The sequence below is a fragment of the Peromyscus maniculatus genome, chromosome 1 (genome assembly GCF_049852395.1).
Source record: "Peromyscus maniculatus bairdii isolate BWxNUB_F1_BW_parent chromosome 1, HU_Pman_BW_mat_3.1, whole genome shotgun sequence".
Lineage (NCBI taxonomy): Eukaryota > Metazoa > Chordata > Mammalia > Rodentia > Cricetidae > Peromyscus > Peromyscus maniculatus.
In genome coordinates, this window is record NC_134852.1 from 141,005,999 (window position 1) to 141,031,438 (window position 25,440).

A 25,440-nucleotide genomic window follows, 5' to 3' on the forward strand; every position below is an offset into this window, starting at 1 on the left:
CGCTGGGTTAAGCATGTGACTACATTGGTGGAGTGTTTGTCTATCAAGCAGGAAGCCCCCACTTTAATCCCCCGTGTTATATAAAACCAGGCATCATGGTGCACACCTCTAATCCCATCACTGGGAAGGTAGAGGCAGGAGGATCGTAAGTTCAAGGTCATGTCTACAAATGGGTTCCAGGCCAGCCTGAGACACAAGAGACCATGTTTCAAATGAAACAAAACAACATAAAAATGGTCCTTTAATCTCAGCATGCTGGAGGCAGAGGCAGGTGGATCTGTGAATTCTAGGCCAGCCAAGGCATCTTGTTTGGTTGGGTCCCGTCTACCTCGATGCCAACCCAACTCTAGAGAGAGCCACATTTGCCCGGCTGGCCCCTGTTACCAGACTGCCACCCACTTTCCCTGTCCACACACGTGAAAAAGCCTCATATAAACAGATGGCCTCTTCTGTTTTTAACAAACTCTTTAATAACTTTTTTCTTAGCATTTGAGCGAGGGGGGCTGAGGCAAAAGAACCATCAGCAAATCAAGGCTAGCTCTGCTTTTCTTTCCTTTGCTCCAGTGACAGCATGCTCTAGACACTTCTCTGCCCTTGACGCTTGTCACTTATGTGTTGGAGAATTTCCAGTGTTGGTCCCCTGAGCTCTCCATATCCTTTTCATGTTTGCCACTATATGGTTGCTCCTTTGCTCCATGAAGGACTGATGGAATTGTAGGCATCTGGTTCAGAATTGGTGCGCTAGTAACGGTTCGTCATTCTTTTTGCACAGAAGCCGACTGGCATTTCAGAAAGGACAACTTGCTATGTAAAAGGTCAGCTGAAGCTGATGAGGACCTGTCCAATTTACTAGAAGCACTTCTCATTTTGTTGCTTTTATTCTAATTGTTTTTAAGGTTGCTCTGTTTTGCAGAGCAGCAGCTGTCTCAGGCCAAACGCAGCACTGTTCCACGTGGATTCAATCGCAGCCACGGCCAGAGACATTAACTATTCCAGGTGAACTTGGAGTAAAAGAGAGAGCGGGCGGCTGGCAGGTGGGCTGCAAGCTCCCTGCTCCTTGTTACCCTCCCTGCTGGCCTGAGAGAGCCTTCTGGAAAGCCGCCACCTGGCCCGGGTCAGATTGCTTACACACCGCTGCCTCACAAGCCAGTGTTCCCAACCTTAAGCCAGTGCACATTTATAGAACAATTCCATGTGATCCTGAGGCAGGCAGACCACAGCCAGAGGACAGTGCTTAGATGTGACCTCGGAGAGAGGCCTCCTACCTCCTTGCTGCTCTCCACACTGAGAGGACACTGGGTAAGTGAGTCTCCGAAGGACGACTTCATTCCTTTGATGCATGCCTTTAACCGGGTTTGGTTGCGAAGGTTAGAAGCTTTCACAATTTTCTCCTCATAAAGTGAAATCAAAGGAGATCTGTACTTCTTCCCCTCCTCCTCCTTCTTCCCCTCCTCTCCCCATTGCCTCCTAAACTAAACGAGCTGTCTGATTTCTTACTAAAGTAACTGGTTGCTTTGGGTAGGATACAACCCCATTAAACTGGACCTTGGTTATAAAATGAGCGATTGGAGCAATAGATAGCTACAGTAATTTTTCCTGGCCTCTGTGGCTCTGTGCTTTGCATGTTGTATTCCCAAGTGTTGGTGGTTGTTTAGAGTACTCATTTGAGAGCCCCTAAGGCTCTGGCCCCTAAGGCTCTTAGTGGGTGAATTATTTTAGAACTCATGTTGCTGTCGGCCTTGGGGTATCTGAGAATATATTTCTATCAACACTCATGGGTTGCTTCTCAGACCTTTTGTTGATGTTGTGGCTGCCAACTCCATCAGCTGCCGTCTGATCTTGACAAGGGTGCATTTCTGAGTTTCACTTGATATCAGTTATAATTGACTCATCAGGAGTTAAGCAAAATCCTGTTCAGTTGCTCAAACAGGTGTGTGTGTGTGTGTGTGTGTGTGTGTGTGTGTGTGTGTGTGTGTGTGTGTGTGTGTGTGTACACCATGTCCCCCGAACTGACAGGGCAACAAGACTGAAATTCCTTTTCCAGATTATATCACCATGTAATATCTATCATGTAATATCAGTGTCTGCATCTGCTCAGAGGGCAGGGTGGCGCTCAGCTGGAAGAGTGTTTCCCAGCACCCACAGAGCCCTTGCTTCAATCCCCAGCACCTCCCCGACACTGCATAACCCTGGAGTGGGTGGTTCACACGAAATCCTAGCGCTGGAGACAGGAGGATCAGAAGGTCAAGGTCATCCTTCTTTCCATATACACAGAGTTCAAGGCCAGCCTAGGCTACCTAAGACCCGGTCACAAAAAACAAAAAACAAAAAACAAACAAACAAAAAAAAAAAAACTAGCAGTCCAAGTTTTAGCGGCTGCTTTCCATCAGCCCCCTGTCCTTGGTATTTGGGGCTCTGTTCTCAGGTGTGGCAGGAGTCCTGTTGGCTCCCCTCACCCTCTTCATGTATGGCTCTGTGTGGAGGAAAACTTCTTAGCTAGTTTTGCTGTAAATATGGCCCTGGGTTTCCCATTTCGCATCTCGTCGCTCAGCAGCTGTATGAAAAAGGACTTGGGTAGTTCAAAAACATCCCTGCGGCCTTTGCCTCCTGAGAACGAGACTTGCTGGACAGGAGAAGGAGTTTGCTTCTGTGATGACTCTAGGAGGGATCTTCCCCGAGCAAAGGAGAGGAAAAGAAAGGAGGAGATGGAAGGAATCGAGGAGGCAAGCATCTGGAGAGTGTGGAGATTGGCTGTATATGAAAAAGTTAGAGAAATGGAGCAGAGCGCAAGCAGTAGCCCGACGTCCATCCCTTCGTTCCACTCAGCAACATTCAAGGGCTCCCTTCCTCTGATGCTCTCAACTAGACAGGCTGCGGTTGTATTCCACACTGACATAATCTCTGCCCACACAGAGCTCCTGTTCCGGTGGATGAGGTGGACACTAAGCGGACCACCACGAGGCGGAGAGTTGCCATAATGGTGTCAGATCACGTGACTGAAAGAATGGGTCTTTTAAATAGAACTGGACTCATCTATTTAGAAGTAAATTTCCCCTTCTTTCCTCCTAAGCCTCTAAATAGATGAGTCCACTGCAGTCATTAAGTAGGGGTACCCAGGAGGGAGGAAAAAGTTGACTTAGGGTGGAAGTGAGAAGTCCATGGGAGCTAGCGGACTCTCCAAGGAGAAGACGGAGCTAGGCGACCAGGTCCCAGTTCTCAGGAAACAGCTTTCCTGGGAGGGTGGAAAGAAGAACTGAGCAGCACCTTTTTTGTAAGGTTTGTAAAGGCTGAGAGGGAAGAGGCCAGTGCTGTACAGGTACTGAGGGAGGGTCTGAGATGAGGTGTGAGTTTGGGGTCATGAGCAGCTTCTGAGTTTTGAGTGTAGTGTCAGTCAGTACCCTTGGGATGCAAGAAGCAGGATCTCTGAAGAGGAAGTAGGGAGTATTTATTGTGTGAGTACATCATGGGCCTTCCACACCAGCTTCCAAACAAGCAGGGGCTTCCTTTAGCTCTTAGGGGAAGACTAGTCTCTGCTGGGTCCCTTGTCCTGCCCCTCCTTAATTTCAGTAAGTATGGAGGAGGGTTCTCAGTCACTGATCTCCACCCCTTATTACTAGGGGGCTCTTTTGATTGACTTTCAGGGCCCCTATCAAATATACAAAGAGAGAATATCTGATTGACCCATTTTGAGCCAGAATCTAGTTCTGGTACCAATAGTAGTATCCAGAGGTGGGTATGTGTGGCCCAAGGCTACTCCATCAGTAAGAACATGAGAAAAGGAGGAATAGGGAACTAGCAGGTGGAAGTGGTGATGGATGAGAGTTTTCAGAGCACAGTACAAAAACAAGCCTCCTAACATGGCTGTTCAAGTGTGTGGTTCATGGCAGTAGAGTCAAAAGCTGGGACAAGCTTGTCATTGGCATCTTTTGTGTGTCACTGGCAGCCTATTGAGATCCTCATCCCTGGCGTCTTAATTCATCTGTGCTTAGAAGAGGTGTTTTTATACTCCTAGCCTGAAGAGGCAGGTTAGTCCCTGTGTTTTAATCCAGTGAGATGCCTGTATGTAGCAGGATTAGTCCCTGTGTTTTAATCCAGTGAGATGCCTGCATGTAGCAGGAGAGAGTCAAGATCACTGCACTTGCCAGTGTTTCGTGAGTGTTATTCATGTGGGTGTTTAAAATTGACACAGGGGAGAGAGGCTGTGACGAGTGAAGGCTCTGAGTTTGTGACCTAAAAAGGGGAAATTGTCTCTGCACTCAAGTCGGGGAACAGTCAGTGTTGGCAGAGCTCTGTGCCAGAACTGGTACCAAGGAATCATGAAGAGATTAAAGCCAGCAACACAAGCCTATGTTCAGCACAGAGAGCTGCGTTTGGCAGTCAAGCTCTGTACATCTGAACAAAGTTCAAAGCAGAAAGAACCCGCATCTAGGTGTTCACAGCCTTCAAAGAAACATCCCGGCTCTCCCAAGGACTGACCTTTCCCAGAGTAGCCGCCTTTATACTTCCCAGAATCAAGCTGCAAGACTTAGGACATGCATTCTGGTATCTGGGGGGGGGGGGGGGGGGGGGGAGAAAAACAAGCAACACGGCATTCCTAGGTTTAGCGGCTGCTTTCTGATCAGCCCCCTGTCCTTGGTATTTGGGGCTCTGTTCTCAGGTGTGGCAAGAGTCCTGTTGGCTCCCCTCACCCTCTTCATGTATGGCTCTGTGTGGAGGAAAACTTCTTAGCTAGTTTTGCTGTAAATATGGCCCTGGGTTTCCCATTTTGCATCTTGTCGCTCAGCAACTGCATGAAAAAGGACTTGAGTAGTTCAAAAAGATCCCTGCTGCCTTTGCCTCCTGAGAACGCTACTTTGGGACAGGAGGAGTTTGCTTCTGTGGTGGCTCTGAAAGGGATCAGGCCCAAGTGAAGGAGAGAAAAAAAAAGAGGAGTCAAAGGAAGGAATTTGAGGAGGCAAGAGTCTGGCTGTAGGTGAAGAAGCAGATGGAATGAAAGGCGTTAAAGGGGATAGGTGTGTGTGAAACCAGATGGGTCATTTATAAGTAGAACCAAGGTTTTCATTTTGAGGGGACATAATTTTACAAAGGAATCTGTGAACTTAAAAAAAAAAAGTGCTCTAGCTGAGCATGGTGGCACATGCAGTTAGTGCCAGCACTCTGGAGGCGGAGACAGGAGAATTGTTAGTTGGAGGCCAGATGCGCTCCATAAGACCCCCGTTTCAAAAACAAAACAAACAAAACTGGGAAAACAAAAAACCATGGTTCTATATTAGCTTTTGGTCATTTGGAAAACGATTCCCTGGGATATGCTTCTGCTGAGGTGGATAATGAGGTGTGAGGCAGGATTGACAGTGATTTCGTGTGTCATATTTCATAGCAAACAGGAGAAACCACCGCGCCTTGAATTTTGACCTGTCATAAGATCCCAATCCCTGTCATGTGTCCCAATCCTCTGAAGAGTGCCTGGTGGCGACGTGTTTGCATTGCTATTGGAACATTCGTAATGACCCTGTCAGGAGCACCTCTGCTTTCCCAGCTCCTCCTTGCTTTCCTGCCCCAGGAGTTTCTAATGTTTGCAAGCATCTTCTTTTCATTTAGCATAAAGAGATTCAGGTTGATGTAGCTTGGTCCACAGATACTAACTTTAGAGAAGCCGTTGAAGAAGGAATGATACATGCCCACGATAACCAGTGATTGGCAGCATAGCTTGATAGATATCAGAATGAGGGAAATCCAAAGGGTTATCCTTAGGAAATGCATTCATATATGGTAAGAACAGACCTCGGGTCCAAGTCCTAGCAGTGGGTCATGATCAGACATCCCTTCCCAAACCCACATCAATGGGGGGAGGGCCGAGTGAAGCCTAGCAACATTTAGGCTTAGAGTTCACTAGAGGCCCTGGTTCCCTTGTCTCAAGTACAACAGAGAAATTCAGTTTGGAAAATGAGAGTTAAGTCAGGCTTTGTGGTACACACCTGTAACCAAAGCACTCAGGAAATGGAGGAAGGAGGATCTTTCAAGTTTAAGGCCAATCTCTGTACCTCAGTGAGTTCCAAGCCAGCCAAAGCTACACAGTGAGACCTTGTCTTAAAGGAGGGTAGGGGCTGGAGAGATGGCTCAGCTGTCAAGAACATTGGCTGCTCTTCCAGAGGACCTGGGTTTGATTCCCGGCTCCCACGTGGCAGCTCATAACTGCATGCCATTCCAGTTTCAGGGAGTCTAATGCCCTCTTCTGGCCTCCAAGGGCACCAAACACACAGGTGGTATGCAGACATAATGCAGCAAAATATTTATATACATAGAACAAAAACAAATACTTTTTTGTTATTGTTTTTTGTTTGTTGTTTGTTTGGAGACAGTTTCTCTGTGTAGCCCTAGCTGTCCTGGAACTCGCTCTGTAGACCAGGCTATTCTCAAACTCAGAGATCCACCTGCCTTTGCCTCACAAGTGCTGGGAATAAAGGCATGCACTACCACCACCCAGTGAAAATAAATAAATCTTAAAAAAAAAAAAAAAAAAGAAAAGAAAAGAAAGCAAGTGAGTAAATGAAGCCAAGTGTAGTGGCTATTAATCTCAGGCCTTGGAAGGCAGGGACAGGAGGATCTCTTTGAGTTTGGAGGTCAGCCTGGTCTACATAGCGAGTTCCAGGACAGTCAAAACTACATAGTATGACCTTATCTCAAAAATAAAATTAAAATTAAAAAAGAAATGGTAGGAAGGAAAGAAGGAAATCAAAACTAGTTTGCTTTAGTGGTTTCATCACGGTTTGCCTGATGTCAGGGGAGGGTGAGCTAACCGTGGAGCCTTCCACTGACAGGATGTAACTTGGCCCAGCCAGGATTAGCTGAGGAACTGGAATGAGAGAGGGAGGATTTCTTTCCCTCCCCCGCCCGTGCCCCCCCCCACTTTTTATTTTTATTTTTATTTTTTTTTTTTGTCTTAAACAATTTTTTTTTCTTCAAGACAGGGTTTCTCTGTGTAGTTTTGGTGTCTGTCCTGGATCTTGCTCTGTAGACCAGGCTGGCCTGGAACTCACAGAAATCATCCGGGCTCTGCCTCCCGAGTGCTGGGATTAAAGGTGTTTTATGATGGATGTTTAAAACACATACAGAAGTAAAGACAGTGGAGGGGACCTCCTGATGTGCCCATTGCTAATTTCAACAACTGTCCACACCCAATCAACCTTATTTCATTTATTAACCCACTTTCCACTACCACCCCCCACCCTGTCCTCACTGACAGATTGGTCTAAAGCAAATAAACCCACCATTCAATCAGTAATATTTTAGTACTTTATTTGTTTATAAGACAAGGACTGAAGTGGTTCAGTGAGTAAAGATGCCTGTCATCAAGATTGACAACCCGAGTTCAACCCCTGGAACCCACATGGTGACCATAGAGAGCCAACATTAAAAAATTGTCCTCCAACCTCCACATGTGCTATCATCCATGCACACCCCACACACATGTGCATGCACAATAATGAATCAAAATGTAATTAAACTTTTTTTAAAAGATGAAGACCCTCTTTGTATGTGCATAGCCACAGTGTACTTATCCACATAATTCTTTAATATTTAAGGTCTAGTTTTTGTTCAAATATCCCTGACTCTCTCACTTTCTAATTTTGTTGCTCTTATACAAGGACCTGCATTCAGTTCCCAGCACCCACATGGTTGCTCACAATCATCTGTAACTTCAGTTCCAAGGGATTTTCGCTCTTCTAGCCTCTATAGGCACCAGATATATATGCAAATTTCATACATACAAGATAAAAATAAATCCTAAAAAAAAAGTATGATCGAAACAGGATTCATAAATTGTTTTTATTTTATTATTTATGTACATAGTTGTTTTCCCAGTCTGTGTGCTATGTGTATACAGTGCCCACAGAGGCTAGATGGGGAGAGGGATTCCCTGGAGCTGAAATTACAGATGGTTGTGTGCCACCATGTGGGTGCTGGGAATTAAACACAGGTCCTCTTGAAGAGTAGTCAATTCTAACTACTGAGCAGACTCATGTTTTTGAGCCATAGCAAAAATAAAGTCTGAAAAGTTAGCAACATAAACATGAACAAGTTTAAAATGATGAAAGGAAATTCAAATTTTTGAGTCTGTGACTATAATAATTATAATTTTTTAAAAAGTTTTGGTAGCCAGTACTTATAATTGTCACCAACAGTAGATTAATTACTTATGAAAACTCTATTGATTTAACTAGAAGTTTAACATTGATTCTTTTTTTTTTATACCATGAGACATAGGTGCTTGATTATTGAGATTAGTCATTGATAAAGCGGGTCTTTTTTAAATCATCATTGGAACATGGGAATAATAAAAAGCAATTTTTTAAGTCAGGAACAACAGCATAGTAGTTTTAAGGTTTGGTGTGTGTGTTTTGTTTTTTTGTTTTTATCTTTTCATGAAACCTGTTTGTGAGATTGCCCATTCCGGCAGAAAGCCTGTTAGTTCTAGGAAAAAATGAGGCCTGACTTTTACACTTGAAACCAATTTAGCCTGGCAGGTAACTGCGCCTCAGCTTTGAAGCTTTTTTATTCAAGAGACTTGGGTAATTTAAACTTTCCTTTAAAGCTCTCAAATTTCCGTCATCTGTAGGCAACATGTCTACCTTTTGTATCTAGAGTTATTGTAAAGCCAGAATGTTTTTAAGGCGAAAGCAGCCTTTTAAACGTTGATGAAGCACCAAAAGTCTGTATCTGTCAGGGCATCTCAGTGGTTTTTCCACATGGCTGGCATGATTTCTTTACTTGATATTAAATAAGAAAACATACTCAATTTGTATTTAAAAGAAAAGCTAAACCAGAGGGGTTTTCTCCTCAGAGGCTGAAAAGAATGAGGAAAGTTCCAGAAGGACTTTGATGAAAAGAAAAGGAAAAGTGGCATTTGGCCATGATATCCCTCCCCAAGAACCAGGTTAGGCAGCTAAGCATAAGAAGGAAGGCGTGAGGGAGCCTTCGGGTGGCCACAGTGGAAACAAAAGAGGACCTGCAGCCCTAGGCAGGTGCGGCTGGCCATCAACCCCCATTACAGAAATCTGAGAAGGATAGGTTTTACTGGAATAAGCAGGAAGTATAGACCATGTAGCTCCCAAATCTGTTAAAAATGACAAAGATTTATTATCTGAGAGTTACCCTTAGCTCCTCCAAGGTACTCTTGATGGTATTGCTGGGCCTGAGGTCCCAGGGCCGCGAAAGGTTTCCCTGTGGAGGAGGAACTTGAGGGACTGCCCTACCTTGGTGTGCCAAAGAGGGGATCTTGCAGGAATCTTGCCAGAGGGAGGACTCCTGTTGTGAAGGAATGGAGACACAGGGGGGAACAGGGTAAGCCTTGCAAGGCAGAGCCGCGATCTGAGGGCATCCCCAAGGGATCAAGGATTGTCAGAGAGATGCCCCGGGACAGCCCTCTTTCTGTGATGAGCACCCAAAAGGGCACAAGGAGGCTGCCCAGCTTGCCCACATGGCTTTTGTAGCAGGCTCCACTGAGGATGAGAGAGAGCAATCAGCTCTCAGAGGGCACTTACCCGAGTAAGGGAGAGGAGACTAGCGGGGGAGAGAAACAGCTGAAAAGACAAACTCTTGATTTTGGAGTCAGATATGGTGGATGACAGAGGCCAGCAGAGGCAAAGGATCCATACCTCAGGAGGGCGAAGTTGGCAGTTTGGCTAAAGAAGGGACTGTACCCTCAAAAGGGGACTCTGGTGTCCCTTCCTTCCAGGTTTTGGCACCATATATAAGTAGGTTCAGCCAGAAACCACCTATCAAAGTCACTCCATGGATAGAAAGCAGTTTATTTGAAAACAAACAGAAAACAAAAAACAAAAAAACCCTACCAGGCTGCCTTGGACAGCATCCAGTCGCAAACGCTTGTTGGGTGTTATATGGGTTTATGGTAGAGGGAGGCCGTTTGAAAACTGGAGCAGCAGTTGGTGTGGGGACTCTTTCGGGTAGATGTGATGCTGCAGTTGCAGTCAGGAGCATTCAGCCAGCCTTTAAGGGCTTCAAAAAACACTTCGTTTCTATTTCTTGGCAAAACTCAGCCCAGATAGGGATGAAGCCATTTCCCTAAAACATTGCCATCTACACTGCGGTTCTGGGCCCACTTCGTGACCTAACAATGGGGAGCAAGCCAGTAAGCAGTGATCCTTCATGGTCTCTGTTAGAGCTGTACCTCTAAACCCCTGACTGGTCTAGGAACTGGCGCAACTGTTACCTTGCGTTATGTGTGGCTACGGATACATAAAATCCACGTACATGTACATGTGTGTATAGAACAGCCCCTATTGTTTGCCTTTCATCTCAGGGATCCAAGTACTGTCTATATTCCTCCTTCTCTGTTTGCCTAATTCCCTGTCTCCCGTTCCCCTGACTCTTTATTCACTTCTGTATAGTCTTTAATCCTCTTTATTTCCTCATGTTCTTCAAGGTCCTTTATTAAATTTGTATTTGAATCTATTCCCCCACAAGTGTCTTGTAATCTATTGTTTCCGGAGTAGCTTTGTCTTTTTCTCTATTTTTTTCCCTGAGTTTAATCAATAATCTTTTTGTTTGTACCTAGCCATCCTTCGTTCCTTTGTTCCTTTGTTCCTTTGTTCCTTCGTTCCTTTGTTCCTTCTTTCCTTCCTTCCTTTCCTTTTTTCTCTCTCAATTATTTCAGGGCCTCGTTCTGTTACAGTTAGTTGTAAGTTTTTGATCTTCGATTTTCAAATCAAAAGTGAGCCGTCCTCTAGCTTTGTCCACTTCCGTTTGCACTGTGAAATTTCTTATCTGAGTATCTTTTTTTTTTTTTTTTTTTTGGTTTTTCGAGACAGGGTTTCTCTGTGTAGCTTTGTGCCTTTCCTGGAACTCGCTTTGGAGACCAGGCTGGCCTCGAACTCACAGAGATCTGCCTGCCTCTGCCTCCCGAGTGCTGGGATTAAAGGCGTGCGCCACCACAGCCCGGCCTTATCTGAGTATCTTTACATACATTCAAATGTCGGAGAATATTTCATTTGGTGAGAGTGCTGACTTAGAGTTTCTTCCTACTTCATGGCTAGTTTCAGTGTATAAGATTTTCTTGAGTGATGTGTGTGGAGAGTTTTCTCCTGACTTTTCTTTTCAGTGGCTCTGTATGGACCTGTCGGCTGCTTTGTGTGTCTTTTCTGGTCTATCCCAGGATCCCCAGTTGTCAGTCCTGGTTCTGACTCCACCAGGGAGGCCATGTTTTCTGTGAGCAGGTGCCAGGAAAGTTTCCTAGGCCTCTGAGTCTGTGCTGCTATTTCCTTCTTGGAGAACTCTAAATGTTCTTCCTTCCTTCAACACACGGGGTGCTTCTGTTGTCTCTGCTCGTCACTCCCCCCACCCCCCAGTCCATGCATTTTGAAGACTGCCTTTAACTTCCGTCTGTCCCTTTAAATCCCTGGTGTAAGCGTTACAGCTCGGATGGAAAGCTATTCTGGCAGCTGGGAGCCAAGGAACACCACGAAGTCACACCACACAACAAACCTCACACAAGAGATTTATTGGGAGGGAAAAACTAGGAGAGTGTCTGCCTCGGCCCAGGCGAGAAACAGTAGGAAAGTGAAGAGAATACAGGATCTCTTGGTGGGTGGATCTTTCCAGGGTGGGGATTGGTGGATTCTCGAGTCTTGAGCATAGGACAAATCAGAGATTGGTGGGATTCCGTGGTCAGGGATTGGCTGGATTTTGTGCTTGGGATGGGTGGGATTTGGGGGCCAGAACTTGGTTAAGGGCAGGGTGTTTTTTCCTTGGCTCTGGTCTCAGGGCCAGAGTGTTCTTTCACTGGCCCTTTCTACCCTACACCCCTATGTTTTGAAATCTGCCCCCTCTTGGTCCTTCTCTGGCCATTTAAAGACCTGACATGAACTCTAGTTCCATCTAGTCTCCATTATTACCTGCTTCTACTTTCTTACATTTCTCTTGGGAGGTAAGTCAGTCTGTTGCTTATAAACATTTGTAGGAGTGTGGAAGCCAAAATTTGACAAATTGTGCTAAGGTTTTATGACTGCACTCTTTATTCACAGTTGTTTTGGAGGATGCTTATACTTCTCTTTCCATTCCCTGAAGGCAGAGAGGCTTGTGTGTACTCTCCTCATTGCTGTTCCGTGTTAATAGTTGAGCCGAACAGTACTTACTAAGCTCTCTGTTGACTTCAGAGTTGTAGATTCTGTTAGGTCGGGATCGGTGGAGAGACGTGGGAATAAAAGAAAGCAGGCAGGTGTCTACAGACAGAAATGTTCTTTAATCACAATAACTGAAGGGACACAGTCCCTCTGCAGAATGGAGACTGTGCTCACATGATGGGGGAGGCTTGGGGATGGAAGAGTCCCATCTGCGGGGCAGCTCCCCTGCAGTCAGGGGGTGGCAGATACCAGCAGGTTTAGGATGTGGCTCTCCTGACCAGAAGCTTCCACAGGTGCTGTCAGTCAAGGCAACTTTTCTTCCAGAGCTTCTCAGTCCACCTGAGGCTTTGGGCCATTAGCCCTTCAGATTACATATAATAATTAGATTTCTAGTTGATTTTTTAAAATTATGTGTATGGGTGTTTTGTCTGCATGTATGTCCATGTGCCACTCGTGTGCCTGGTGCCTGTGGAGGTCAAACAAGTGTGTCAGATCTCCTGGAAGTGGTTGTGAGTGGCCATGTGGGTGCTAGGAATTGAACCTAACTCCTTTGGAAGAGCAGCAAGCTCTCTCTGTCTCTCTGTCTGTCTGTCTGTCTCTGTCTCTGTCTCTCTCTCTCTCTCTCTCTCAAAACAGGGTTTTTCCATGTAACCCTGGCTGTCCTAGATCTTGCTCTGTAGACTAAACTGGCCTCCAACTCACAGAGCTCCTCTGCCTCCTGAGTGCTGGGATTAAAGGTGTGCATCACCACCACCACCACCACCACCACCACCACCACCACCACCACCACCACCACCACCACCCAGCAGCAGCAAGCACCTATGTTGGGCAGCTCACAACTCCAGTTCCTGGGGGACCTGACACCTCCAGCCTCTAAGGGCACTCACATTCATGTGCACATACCCACATGCAGGAATATATTAATTTAAAAATATTTTTAAAAATAAAAAGCTACTTTCTATTTAAATAGTAATTGCAAAGTCTAATAACAGGATTTACAAAGTCCTACAGTGTCATATGGAGGGCAGATGTCTTCAGTTTCTCATTTGGGCCCTAACAGATGTCTTGTTACTACTGATACCTTTGGCTCTGCTGTAATTGACACTCATACCATCCCTCCTCCACTTAAGATCTCTGTCATGTGGTTTGCCCTGGAACAGTCTCTACCCTCTCTCTATCCAGCCTCAACCCTTCCCTTAGCCCACAGTTCCCAATTATATTGATACTACATTTGATTCCCAAATGTGACAGCGCAGTTCAGCTTTTGGATTCAAATTGATGTCTGAATTTTTTGTGGGTTACTACAGCTTGTTTTCATAAGCCATGTGGTTTCTGCTAATCTCATCTGCAGGGAGGGACATGTGGAAATTGTGAATAAGAGAACCACATCCTTGAGCGTGGCATCCCATTATCTGTGTAGCAGGAACAGAGACCCTGGACGCCAAATCCAGATGCAAGCTCATGTTTTCATTCAGAGCCCAGGGGCTCTGCATAGCTAATATCACATTCGTTATTCCAGAACAGGATCCTCAGAGCCTCATCCCCAGAGGTCTAAGTCTGGCATAGACAGACACTAGTAGCCATCAGGCAAGGGCCATGCTTGTCAATTATCATCTGAACCGAGGGACCCATCTCTCAGACCTCCCTTGCGGCATCCTTTGTGATCAGATGCACAGGTCTTCTCAGTGCCAACCAGGGCTGGACATGGGCTGCTGAGAAAGGGATTTAGCAGGACCTGTAGTGAAATCTGATTGGTTAACTTATGCTACATAACAAACTACCCCCAAAGCTTGATGGTCTAAAACAAGAGAGGCCTCTTTAGCTTTTATTCTGTGTGTTAACACTTTGAGGTGGGCCAGCTGCTTTTCTGGGTGGTTCTCATGGTTTCTGTTGGGATCTCTCATATGTCTGTGGTCAACTACGGGCTGGCTAGCTTTCAGCCACCACTAATCAGTTGGAGAGACAGAGGAACACGCTGGCTCAGTGCAATCCCAGAACAAGGCAAATTGAAGTTGGACCTAAAACTAAGATTGGATGGTGGTGCAGAAATTCAATGAGATCGTTCTCGTTAGTCTTCAGGCCTCACCACTGACTGCTGCCCAGTTCGTGCCCAGTGACGTCACCATGGTTCAGAGAGCTCTGGGGGAGTACTTTGCAGAATCCTGATGGGACATAGTTAGTGGAACAATGGACGTAAGTTCCTAGGGATTGAGTGACCTTCTCTAGATAGAATGTCTGTTTCATCAGGAGGTAGTGAGTTTCCTACTACTAGCAATACCCAAAACAGTATGAGAGAGTCTATAACTAGCCCAGGCTCTACTTTAAAGAGTCATGACTTGACAGACAGTAGTTCCAAAAGTACCTGGGCCTCCATCCCCAAAGAACCAAATGGCACTCATGGGCTGGGCCATCAAGACATACCTCAAACATCCTATGATACCACTCTCTGTCTCTCCACTAAAATGCAGCAGAGGGGGTCAGAGCTGAGCTCTCCTGCTCTCCTGCATCCCAAGCTAGCCTGTGTCCTCAGTTTGGCTACAGCTTTTCTTCCCATCTCACCAAATAACCTGTGTCCCTGTTGACCAGCTTTGGCCTGCTCTCTGCCCCAGTTACATGCAACTGCTCAGTCCTTGTCCTCTTCCAACACTATCAGCAGGAACTTGCCTCAGCTCTGTCCCCTGTTCACAGTTCCCTTGTTTCAACAATCTTCTTGCTTGATCTCACCAAAAGCAGGCCTAGGCTCCCTTCTTATAACTGCAACAACATCTCAGACAGAGAGAAGTTACAGAGAATAAAGGATATGTTTGTAACCAGATAAATCCAGGAAACACCTTGGTGTCCGCTACAGTTGTAGAACATTCTTTTGTGGCCATGGAAAAAATCTTGTTATATAACTGTTAAGTCTTTTATAAAAGGCGGTTTCAAAATCCCAATTTTGCTTTTGTGGGTTTTGTGCTTATACATGTGATTATACTGGGAGTGTAGCTTTTTGGTAGACGCCTTGCCTACATTCATGAGGCCCTGGAAGAGGAAGTAGGTACATACATGTATGTCTCCTCAGGGGTCAGCTGGGGTTTCCCTGTCCCTTAGGCTCGAACTCTAGTCTGCATAACTGGCAGATCTTTGAAGTCTACCTGAGATTATATTTTCCCAAGGGCTCATCCTCTCTGGTCTCCTGGGTGTTCGGGCTTTTGCTTCTGTGTACTCTAGTCACCAGCATGTGAGTAAAGTTTAGCCGCTTCTTTCCAGTTCATCCCCCATAACCACTACCAAGACCTAATAAAGCAAGACAAAGTGAATGCGTGTGGTGGGGGTGGGGAGGTAACACCAGGAAGCCTCTCCCGAATGGTGCAGACCTCCATGACTGGTCTGTATAGCTGGAACTATCCTGTGTGCTCCTGGTGTGAGCTAGCAAGCCTTTGAGCAGCTCATCCAGTCTGTCTACATTGCAAAGCAGGAGGGAATATGTCAGTCTTATCTCTGATCACAGGGCCCTGGGATCAGAGGTCCTTCATTCTCCTGGCTCTAATGTTCTGTGGGGATGAACTCTGGATATCCAAATTTTTCAGCGGCCCGAGAAACGGAGGAAGGGAAAAGTGCAAGACGCCCAAGGGAGGGTGTGAAGGAAGAGCTGCCATTTCAAACTCAAACCTAGGGGAGCCAGCAGGTCCTCGGTGCTTATGAAGGTCCCTTGCCAGAGTGAAAACCAGGCGATGTCTCTTCATCAATCTCTTCCCCGGGCGACAGCTGTTTGTTTGTATTGAAGTGGGAACATGATAACAGAGCTATAAGTAGCTCTGGGCTTAGCTGTGCAAGGTAGGGTGTCAGAGCAACTGAACTGGATCCAGGAGGGGAGAGCTGAGGCTCCTGGTTGCCTAGGAAGAGGTCTGGCTAGTCTGGAGGACCAAGCTGGTGTGGGCAACTGGACTGACCAAGCAGCTGGAGAATTCGCTGATCTTCCCATGGTGAGTAATGTGACCTGGGCTCCACTTTCTGCTGGTGCACACTCACCTGCTGGGGGTCTGATGGCCAGAGGCCATAGCAGGCGGGACGTGAACCCCCCATCTGTATTGGCTTCTCTGCTCTTGCCCCAGAGAAGCACCTTGCAGGCATGAGGGCTGTGCCAGATAAGACTTCCTGGAACAAGCCTGTGTGAGGCTGGTCCTGGCCCCGCTTCTTCATGCTCAGATGAAAGGAAGTAGTGGAGAAGATGACCTTAGTGTTTTTCCAGCATTACATCTGTATCCAGAGAATCTCCAGAGTTTATCAAATGTTTGAAATGCATGTTTCTAGCACACCTAGGGAAAAGAGAATTTCTTTTTTTTTTTTTTAATAGAAAAATGTAATCAATTCACTGACATATCCACAAAGCCCAGCAGGTTACACACAGTTCTCTCCCAGGGCAGGTGGGGCTGGAAAATCTCCTTGTGCCTCTGTCCCATCATGGAGGGAGTGCTTCCATGTAGCATCATCTCTGATTCTCCAGTTCCCCTCTTCCCCATGCCTGCACAGCCCAGGCTCACAGTCTAGGGCAACAGCCGTGTTCTCCACCTGACCTACCCATGTGAAGTGTGGCGATATAGTGTGTCCCCCAATAAAATTTACCTGAGGATCAGAGGAGAAAGCCAGCCACTATATAGAAGTCAGGCAATGGTAGCACACGCCTTTAATCCTATCACTTAGCAGGTAGGGATCTATCTGGATCTCTGTGAGTTCAAGGCCACACTGGGAACAGAGCCAGGCGTGGTGGCACATGCCTTAAATTCCAACAATAGTTAACCATGGAGGTCTGGAGGTCTGTGCAGACAGACAGGAAGTGACAGAGCTGGGCAGGAAGAGGAAGTGATATAGCTGGACAGTGAGAGCAAATCAGATGGCAGAACAGCAAGGCATATAGGCGTGGGTAGATGGGAAGTAGCTCACTTTTGGAAGTGGAGTCGGTGAGGTGAGGTTAGCTGTGGCTTTCCCTGTTTCCTGGATCTCTCAGTTTTTTGTTTGTTTGTTTGTTTGGTTTTGTTTTGTTTTTGGTTTTTCGAGACAGGGTTTCTCTGTGTAGCTTTGCGCCTTTCCTGGAACTCACTTGATAGCCCAGGCTGGCCTCGAACTCACAGAGATCCACCTGGCTCTGCCTCCCGAGTGCTGGGATTAAAGGCGTGAGCCACCACCTCCCGGCTCAGGTTTTTGCCCCTATATCTGGCTCTGTGCTTTTTATTTAATAAGACCATTTAGAAATTCATCTACAGTGATGCTCTTGTACAGTTGTTCTCTCCCACACTTCATGTCTTCATTTATACCCTTGGCTCCTGTATAAGTTCTGTTTCTCATCACTGAGACAGAATACCTGGCAGGAAGCAGCTGGGGGACTTTGTTGTGGATTGGCATCAGGGATATTGGTCCACCATGATGGTGAAATGCGCCAGTGGAAGCAGGTGTGTGGCTTGTTCACATCATGGTGGGTCAGAGCGCAGAAAGACAGGTCTATAGCTACGTGAGCATCCAACATCCACAAGTAGCCACACGGAGGGACTGGCCGGAGTCACTGGCCCTACAACTATTTCAGTATAAATGGCTGGGTGAAAAGCATTTACCGTCTTCTCATCGGGCCTAAACTCTTCCTTTCCGTAGTCAAACATCTTTCTCCGCCAGTGCACAAGTCAGTTAGTTGTGCTTTCTTGCAGATGTGAACTTCTTCTAGTGTGACAAGCTAGTAGTGTCTAAAATGCACAATTTTACTGTTGGGCCATGCCTCGCCTGCAGGGCTACAACGGGTTCTCAACCACCCTAAGGAGGGAATGTAGGGACAGGAGATACAAAGGAAAACACAGCAAGTCTAGATTCTGACCAAGGTGCAACTTTATTTCCTTTCACAAGGGTTTATATAGTTCCTGCAGGGTGGGGGGAGCAAGAAGCTGTCATCTGCATAAGGTGGGGCAAGCTAACAGGATATTTGTGTAGGATGTTTACAGGGTGAAAGGGTCAAGGGCTCTGACTCAATGTCCTGTTGCTAGGCAACCTGACTGTAAGCTGATCTAGTTCCCTGTCTTATGGGGGGGGGTCTGTATTTTTCCACTAATTAGATATTCTGTCCTTGTCCCTGACAGGGCCGGAGGGGGGGGGCTTCATTTTATAGAGCAATTTACCTGGAGGTTTCAGAGACCCCCTGTTAAGAATCAGTCCACAGTTCATCGAATGTCTGATTTATGTGGGTGGTGGTGGCACATGCCTTTGACCCTAGCTCTTGGGAGGCAGAGGCAGGCAGAGCTCTCAGAGTCCAGCCTGCTCTACAGAGCAAGTTCCCAGGCAGCCAGGGCTACACAGAGAAAACCTGTCTAAAAAAAAAAACAAACAAACAAACAAACAGTCTGATTCCTTTGAGAGCTTTATAGGCGTGAGCTTACCGTAGCCCGGTGAGGTCGATATTATTGTGATGCCCATTTAGAAATGACAAAACTGAGTCGGGAGAAGCTAACTTACCAGAGTTTACTTATCACCTGAGTCGTGGGAAGGGACTCTGGCCCTTCTACTGCCTTCAGAGCGAAGCTGTCCTGAAGCATGAATGGACAAGCCCGCACACACATGCATTTAGTTATCTGTCAGGGTGGAGGGTTGGCCAGTCTGCACCATATCTGGGTTAGAGGAAGCCAGTGTGAAAAGGAAGCAGCTTATCTGCCATGTTCGTACACACAGTGGTAAGTCACAGAAACTGACGGTGAGTCCCATTCAAATACTGCCATTGGAGAGAGGGTCAAGGCGCACCAGATGCTCCGGTGCTGAGCCTGTTTCTATGTCCCGTCCCTCACCAATCATAAAAAACACAGCCCCAGCTTCTAGGGTAGCAGCTGAAAAGCCCATGTTATAGTTTTAAGTGTGAAATGCCCCCGACTCATGTTTTTGAGCATTGATTCCCTGATAGTGGCACTGTTTTGGGAGCTGTGGAACCTTCAGGAGGTTGGACCTTACTAAAGGAAGTGGGTTGCCTGCGGATGGGCCTTCCACCTACAGGCCCAGTCTCTGCTTCCTGATCTACCAAGGTGTGAGCAAGCTGCCTGAAGCTCCTGCTGTCACAGAGTTTAGGGTGGAGCCACCCTGTGAATGGCAGCCGTGCATTGCCGGCTGTGAGACGTCATGTCACAACCAAGAAATCCTTCTTACACATAAATTGTTCCTGCTCTGTACTTTAACACAGTGAGAAATGTAACTAGCATGGTCTGTGCATTCATTTGGCTTTCTTCCACACCGGCAGTGGCAGCCCTGGGTGCCTGATGGTGGCCAGGGCAGGAGTCAGAGGCGACATCTAGCAGCCCCAGTCGTGGTGACTGTTGGCTGTGTCCAAGGGAATGGTGGCACCAGCAGTGGTTACATCAACCACCACTAAGACAACAAAAGGAAATGCCCAATCAGACCTATTCTTGGCATGACCTTAGTAAAGGACGGTGGCTCAGGTTTGTGCAGTCTGAATGCCCTCAGTGTCAATGAGTGTGGCCCATTTTGCTCCCCAAGATTCCCTTGTCTGAAGATGCCAGCTGTCTGTACTTGAGAGCCATCGCTGGAGTGAGTGGGACAGAACGCGGGTGCTTTATCCAGAAGCCAGGTGCAGTTATCAGGAGCCGGTCCCATTACCTGGGGTCCCACTCACAACCCTCCTCAGACAGAGTAGCCACATGTTCTGTCCAAGGGGAACAACCGTAGCTCTAGCCAACCCGAATGCCCTGATCTGCTTGACAACCAGCTCTCTTATTCCATGCCCACAGTGGCTTTATGGAAACAACCCTGTGTGTGCCAGCCTAGGAGGCCCGGTAATGTGAGTGTTTTGTTTGTTTTGTTTTTCCCTGAGATACAGCATGCCAGTAAATTCTGTCTTGGAATGAATCCATAGAAGCTTATGCCCTTGTGGACAACTATCTTATGTGTGATTGAGACACACTGAGAAAATACCTCCCATACTCACACCCTGAGACAAAGGGACATGGGGAGGATCAAAAAGTCCTGCCTGGAATTCTCGTCCCGGCTTCAGGTAGGATGGCTGTCACTTGGCCACATTCTGACCTTAGTGAGTCTCTGGTCCCTCACCTGCTGAAGAGTGATAGTAGTTCTGACCATTTAGGTTTGCCATAAAGATTATACGTGAACCAAGCATAGTACCAGGACTATGGCAATCCCTCAGCAAATAATAACTACTCAAGAAGAGGCACCTCACTTCAATAACAGTCATAATGATAAAATGTAGGTGGAGTTTCTCTGTGTCTCGACAGTTGCTCCCAAATAACCACAGGGAAACTTCTTATTAATTATAAATGCCAGCTAATAGCTCAGGCTTGTTACTAGCTAACGCTTACAAATTAAATTAACCCATTTACATTAATCTACATTCTGCCATGTGGTGTTACCTCTCTTTCATCTTGTACTTCCTGTTTCCTCCCCATGTCTGGCTGGCGACTCCTCTGACTCCACCCTTCTTCTTCCCTGTGTCCTTAGTCTGGTTTCTCTCCCTAACCTTATCCTGTCCAGCTATTGGCCAGTCAGCTTCTTTATTAAACCAATCACAGTGACAAATATTTACACAGTGTAAAGGAATAGTCATAATAAAAAGCCTCTAGTCCTGAGGTGTCTGGGGTTTTTAGCTCCCAGGGGAACTAAAGCAAGAGGAGGCCCATTTTATGTTCAGCTGGGATAGGTGGGTCTTAGACCTGAGTCTTCACATGGACAACACGTTTTTGTGTGTGCTGATCGGTTTTAACTGCTCGACACAACCTAGCATCACCTGGAAATGAGGAATTCCCTACATCAGGCTGGCCTGTTGGCATGTCTGAGTGGGATTGTCTTGATGTTTAATTGAGATGGGAAGACCCGCCCTGAACGTGGGCCGTGCTGTTCCTGAGCAGTGGCTGTGAACAATGTGGGCCAGGGGGAACTGAGAGGGGAGCTGCGAGGATCCGTGTATTCACTCTCTCTCTGCTCTTGCCTGGATGCGACTCTGACTTCCTTCCGGCCTTGCCTTCCCTTCACTAAGGGAGTGTAAACTAAATAAATTCTTCCCCTTAGCTGCTTTTGGTCAGGGTTGTTTATCATAGCAACGGAAAGGGGACTTAGGGCACTGTGTCAAGGCCCTGAGCGCTGCCTGCGCAGAGGCTGCGGGTCCAGATTTGCAGCGAGCAATGGCCTGCAGCATGGTTCTGGGCAAGGTCTCTGGGGATGTTTTGCATGTCTGCCTTGTGCTCCCCAGCCTCTTCTCTGTCTCTTTAATCTTCCAGCACCGGGATCAGCTGGCCTGGACAATTACCAAACTTTACTCTGCCCTGCAAACCTTCCTTCCTTTCTCATAGCTTCTCTGTTCCAGGCCAGGCCCGGCCCTCTGTGTCCTCACGAGGTAAACGTCCGGCACTTTACACCCTAGCAGCCCAGGAAGCAGCTAGTCTGTGTATTAGGAGACCTCTAGACTCCAGAAGCTAATCAGATCAGACTCCTAATCCGCCCACTCTGAGCCCTGCAGGTACCTTCGCTTTTCCTAAGGCTTTTTATAATTCTTTGGCTTTGTTTTTTTCCAAGTGTCTTCACATTTCTTCTGATGGATTCCAAATTTTGTTTGTATCCTCCAGAATTCATATATTGCGCTCATAAGGTTCAGTGCTGGGGATATGGCCATACTTGGAGACACAGCCCTGAAGGAGAGGCTTATAGTAAAATGAGGTCATATTGGTGGGCTTTAATCGGCAACTTGCCTGGTGTTCTTATAAGCAGCTACTGAGAGATTACCATGGGAAGGCATTGGAAGAGGAGGACAGATGTCTCCAGGGCTGAGAGAGGAGTCCCAAGGCACCAGTGCCTCCAGAGGGTGACTCACTGTGTGTAGGCATTCCCTACATTAGTCCCAGTCACTCAACCAAGCCAACTCAGAGCTGACCCTTCAAGGCGCTGGGCCTTGAACCCACTCACACTCTTGGAGAAATCTTGAACACTCACACCTTTTGATTATGAGCTATAGAGCTGGTGGTCAGTGACAGGAAGTGACGTCACCAGAATGCATGGACCTGAAAACTGGGTACTGCGCATGCCCCACCTCCAGAGCCCTGCGTACCTGAGTTGGCTAGTTTCGTATTTCTCCCCTTCCCTCAGGAGCAGCTCCCCGTTCCTTCCACTCCTCACTGTCCAGTTTTCATTGTACTATATGTCTGTTGAAGATTCCCTTCGGCATCCGCAACTGCTTAATAGGGTTTTTCTCTACCCTAGAAAAATTCCCCTGTGATTTAAGAGTGCAGAGGCAAGAATTCTTTTCCCATTTCTCTGAACCTTGACCTTTGATAAACACAAGAGAAATGGTCTTCAAACCTCTCCCCCTCAATGCTAGAATTTTTTCTCCTCACTTTAGTCCCCAAACTATACATTACATAGAACCCTAAGATGTGAAACACGACTTGACAAGAACTATAGGCAGGCATGGCAGTGTACACCTTTGATCCCAGTGCTGGAGAGGTAGAGGCAGAAGAATCAGGAGTTCAAAGCCAGTCTGGGCTACATAGCCACCCTAGACTACAGATCTCAAAAACTCAAGAAAACAATTGTGATGAAATTCAGATAATGTACATTCATTCATTCACTCATTCATTTATTTATTTATGGGTTTTTTTGTTTTTGTTTTTTTTTTTAAGACAGGGTTTCTCTGTGTAGTTTTCAGTGCCTGTCCTGGATTTCACTCTGTAGACTAGGCTGGCCTCAAACTCACAGAGATCTGCCTGACTCTGCCTCCCGAGTGCTGGGATTAAAGGCAAGTGCTGCCAGTACTTGACCTAAGTATTTAATTTTAGATGACTGATTTAGTGGTGGTATTCTTGTGCATATTCTGTTCCTGGATGTCACTGGTGGAGCTGTTACCTCTCCCCGCGCCCCCAAGACTGTTTTTCTTTGTAACAGTCCTAGCTGTCCTGGAACCTGCTTTGTAGACCAGGCTGGCCTCGAACTCACAGAGATCTGCCTGCCTTTGCCTCCCAAGTGCTGAAATTAAAGGTGTCTGCTACCATGCCCGGCAACTTCTAGAACACTTCTATCACACCAAAATAAAACCCACACCCATTCAGCTGTTATATTCTTTCCTTCGCTCCTGGGAACCACAGCTCTGCTTTCTGTCCCTATGGATTTGTCAGTTCTGTCCATTTAAGTGGAGTAACACAATGTGTGGCCTATTGTGTCTGTCTTCTCTCACGGCTCAACGCTTTTGACGTTTATCAGAGTTGTATCATGAACCAATCCTTTCTTTTTATGGCTGAATACTATTTCATTGTACGGCTAGAAAACTGGTTACCTGGTCTGTGCCTACACATACACAGTTCTGCTCTATTCAAATGCAAAGCGGGGTAGTGAGCTCCTTTGCCTCCAGCTTTCCCCCTGGAGGGCCTTAAACACCTCCTGGGAGTGTGCGGTAGCCTCCCTGGTATCCAGGGACCCTTGGACAAAACACTGATTGGTTTCCCTGAGTGGTTCTGTCTGGTCACAGGGTCAGAGCCTTCTGCAGGCACTTTGTTTTGCTGAGGTTGAGTAAGTAGTGAAGGAATCGTGGGAGTAGAAGAGAGTGGGCAGGGTGTCTGGGTGCCTGTGGCTCCTCTGTCAGGTCTGCGGGTCTCCCTCACCCCAGAGGGCAGGCAGCCTGCCTATCAGCATATCCAGTCATGCAGTGCTTTTTATGACTTCACTGGTTGAAACTCAAGCCACGCCTGGATAAGTTCATTCTGCACACACCAACAGTGCCAGACTGCCACGTCATCTGGTTTCCACGAGTTTTCTTTTGTCTTCCCATAGTATCTGCAGTGGAATTTCCCCAGGTGCACACAAGAAGCTCTGTGAACATGTGACTTCTTTCTAGAAAGAGATCTGTTCCCTGATCTCGTGCACAAAAGCAAGCAATGCTTGGTGTGACCAATCAGAGGGCAGGGGCAGCTTTGGTTAGACTAAGCCTGTTCTGAAAGGAACCTCAGCAGGGAAAATGCTCCGCATAAAGGCCCTGGGAGGGGCCAGCTGGGAGGTGCAGACTCCCAGGCAGGAAGGCTTGGATAAACTCAGCCACAGCCCAGGTATGAAGCCAGCTGGTTTGTGACAGCACCAGGGTGGGGAACAGTTGTTTGTCCAACTGGAGCAGGGCTCGGCTTCGACCTCCCTGGCGTTTGAATGGGTAAGGAGAAAGTCCAGTTGCTGGAAAGCAAACTTTCCGTGGGCTGCAAGCTCCGAAGTGCAGACTATCTCCGAAGGTAAGTGCACCTGCCTTTCAGGCCTGGGGCGGCTGAAGGATGCCGCGCTGGAGTCCCCAGACGAGGGTTCCCATGGGACTCTGCAGCCCTCTCTTTGCTGTCTCGGTCATGCTGTGTCAGAAGGAGTTTTGCCACTTGTTTTTGTCTGTTCATAAAGTCAGTTCAGCACTTGGAAGGTGGAGGCAGGAGGATCGGGGCATCCTTAGCAACACGGTGAATTTGAGGACACTTGGAAAAAAGTTAGCTTTTATGGTTTTTAATAAAATTATTAAATTTATTTAGTGAATGAGTATCAAAAGTGAATATTACACCTGGGCATGGTGGTACATACCTTTAATTCCAGAGACAAGCAGATCTCTGCAAGTTCAAGGCCAGCGTGATCTACATAGTGAGTTCCAGGGTAGCTAGGGAGATGTAGAGAAACCCCTCTCAAAAAAGCTAAAAAGGAAAAAGAAATTAATATTACAATGGATCATATGAAATTTAACGTCATGTGTTTTAGCCTGGTACATACAAGGAATTTAACAACTGATTTAGGAATGATGGTTCTAGCAACATTATATGCTTATGAGGAGTCTCCAAAATGAACAAAATAAAAATAAATAATACAGATCAATTTCAAATAAATGACTTTTTTTCATTCTACAACTTAGTATGATACATATGTAGAGTGAATATTCAAAGCAAACTGAAATTATTGATGAGCCATATTCTTTTAATTTAAAAGTTAGGAACAAGAGACTTGTGCACAAGGGTGACATTATTGCCATTTCATCAGTTTTGAAGTATTTTATTTTATCAGTACTGGGGATTGAACCAAGGCCTTGTGTATTCTAGGCAAGGGCTCTCTCACTGAGCCACAGCCCCCCACTGCATTTTAATTGGGCCTGCTTATAACACTTACATTGTTTTGATCAGTGATTGTCCAGTATGCATAGCATGTTCTGGTTACTCCATCAGTGTTGGTTGAATGACTGAGCAAACCAATAGGTTAGTTTTTCATTTTGCTTTTAAAATGAATTCGTTTTAATTTTGTGTGCGCCTGTGCGCGTATGCATCCATGC

The 25,440-nt window shown here is 46.6% G+C and overlaps 1 protein-coding gene and 1 long non-coding RNA gene across 14 annotated transcripts in view; one reads left to right on the forward strand and one right to left on the reverse strand.

The window, feature by feature from the left end:
* Window positions 1-1,163: 1,163 nt before the first annotated feature.
* Tacc2 (transforming acidic coiled-coil containing protein 2) overlaps window positions 1,164-25,440 on the forward strand; it is a 218,500-nt gene continuing 194,223 nt past the window's right edge. For 9 of the 13 annotated variants that reach the window (XM_076553739.1, XM_076553769.1, XM_076553749.1 and 6 more), the window contains exon 1: window positions 24,209-24,376. The gene's annotated coding sequence lies outside the window, so the exon portion shown is untranslated. The other 4 variants (XM_076553746.1, XM_076553760.1, XM_076553742.1 and 1 more) reach the window with 3 other exon arrangements.
* On the reverse strand, window positions 9,115-10,089 carry LOC143269083 (uncharacterized). The gene is made up of 2 exons (XR_013045425.1): window positions 9,852-10,089; window positions 9,115-9,306 (listed from the first exon to the last, which is right to left on the reverse strand). It is a non-coding gene; the product is annotated as an uncharacterized LOC143269083 (long non-coding RNA).